The sequence below is a fragment of the Morone saxatilis genome, unplaced genomic scaffold, assembly GCF_004916995.1.
Source record: "Morone saxatilis isolate NCDOM2014 unplaced genomic scaffold, NCSU_SB_2.0 Contig23, whole genome shotgun sequence".
NCBI lineage: Eukaryota > Metazoa > Chordata > Actinopteri > Moronidae > Morone > Morone saxatilis.
Window position 1 is genome coordinate 22,109,765 of NW_023339796.1, and position 2,480 is coordinate 22,112,244.

The following is a 2,480-nucleotide window of genomic DNA, read 5'->3' on the forward strand; positions in this document are numbered from 1 at the left end:
CATAGATTCTGGAATTTTTAATGACGTAGGGATTAATGACTTTTTAAAGATTTTAATGTGGAAATTATACTTTTTTTGGTGGACAGACATTACTGTTCCAAGCTGAATATTTGTATGTACAGTATTTCTTAATACATGTGTGGAGGGAATCTTTAATGTTTTTGTTAACACTGCGTCAGAGAAGTTTAGATTAAACTGAATGGCCATTTTGGGGCTGTAGTCTACTGTTATTTCATCTTTGTTGCATTATATTATAAGGTGTCCCTGTTATTTTGTCCAACCAAGCATTAGTTTGGTTTACCATACATGCTGAGGTTTTCTTGTTTAGTAAGTAAAACAGTCAGTAAAATCATTTAATATAAGAACATTTACAACCTCTTTAAAACACTGACATCTTCAGACTGAGGAGAGGAAAACGTGTTAAAGAGCTGACTGATTGACATATCAGAACAGTTTGCCTGTGGGTTGTACAAGAGCCCCTTTATGTAACACAGTACAGTCACAAGGGGGTACATGGTTGAATTGTCACTGTACTCGAACATAAGTGGAAAAACAAGAAGGAGCAGCAGCATTTTCTGTACTGTGTGAATTGATTTAACTTTTTTAGTTTGTTTACATTGTTATCAGCCCCCTTGACAGATTTATGTCTGAGTTCAATAACTTTGAGTCAAGCAGTTGTCAGATTTAGTGCTGCCCTCTTAGACTTTATAGGTCAGGGGTTCTTAAACATTTCAACTAAACACAAAATTTATCATCTTGCCCTTATCCAGACTCACACTGTCACATGTGGTCTAGACATGAGGATCCTAGCAAAGCTGGACTGTCTCAAACCAATAAATTAGGGATCTTGTTTTGCAGCATACAAGCTCAGCAGAAAGAAATTAAAAACTGAAGTGTCTTCTATAATTATTTGTATGTTGGTTGTTTTGTAAAAAGAAAATGTGAGAACTGTCTGTAGTTTTGGTAGAGTTTGGATGCCCTTTGTGCAATGAATATGGATAAATGAACACAAAAAAACCCAACAAAATATAAATTAAATCATCCTTAATTGTTTCTGTATTTTGGAATATGCTACTATTTCAGATGGTAGCACATTTTTAGCCAATTGCAATGTAGTTTCCAACATTATCGAACAGTGGCATCCTTTACATCCAGATGTAGATGTAGAGTTTAGAACTCTAAGAACAGCTGGACTTATTGTTTGATAACAAGGGATGCAACATTTTTTCACTATCACTAATCTGAAGAGTTATTTCAGGCACCTAAAATTTGAAGTGAAAATCCAGCATTTTTTTGCTTTGACAATAATCTGGTTTCCCTCTGATTGTAGTGCAAATTTTAACCAAATTTCAAGGAAACAAAAGAAAATGTGAATAAATGTGCCTTTACAGTAGCTACTGTTATGCAAATATTAGGAGTTGTGGGCATTGAGATGAACAGTTGGTGGTGCTAACTATCCAGTTGGATGGATGGAGATGAAATTAAATAAGCGACAGTGAAAGCTCAAACAATGGAAAATGAAGTAATGAAAATATGGCATTTATGTTTCTTTCATGTAATACTTCGAGGAATGTAACCGTCTCTTTGTTGCTCCTTGCTCATGTTTTCATCTCCTTAGTGGAACAAAAGGCTGCTTCGCATCATTTAGTTGTTAAGCCTGTTCCAATTTTAAGCCAAGCTTAAAACCTTTGTTTCCACTCAGGTTTATTTATGTGCAAATTGAAAATGCACATAAATACAGGTGGATGGAAATCCATTAAATGAGATGGGATTGTCCATTTGACCTTTACAACTCAGGATCTGCATGAAAATCTCCCAGATGAGTTATCAGAGCCTTATCAGCAGGGGCATTTCCAGACTTATTTGAATGGGGCGGCACAAGTGAGGTATTGACTTGGGTAGCATCAAGTATGCGTGTCATTTTTCTTTATTCCCAATTTATGCAATTCTAATACTGTGTAGAGACCCCAGTAAGCAGAAATATTCAAATATACTACGCAGAAATAACACATTTCTACCACATACAAAAAACTGCATGGGATTAGCTTAAAGTAAGCATGTCTGCATGTGGGAGACTTGTGGAGAACATATATATCTTTCATTTAGATATCTTGAGTTCAGAAAATGACCATGCCAGTTTTTTTCTATCGACAAAATTTTGCCTAACTTTTGAGAATTGTTTGTGCAAATGGTTGCGGTAGGTGATCCAGGTTCATATACCACCAATATTTTCACTCTAGCCTTAAAAGACGGCAAGATAGTGTGAGTGGAAGAGGGAGGGATAATGAAATGAATGAATGAAATCAGATTTCAGGGGTGGCCAGTGTTGATGTTGGTGGCTAAAGATTCAGTTTTTTAGAAAACTGATACCTGAAAATGTATGGTAAATGGACCTGTATTTGTATAGCGCCTTTCTAGTCTTCCGACCACTCAAAGCGCTTTTACACTACGTGCCACATTCACCCTTTCACACACATTCA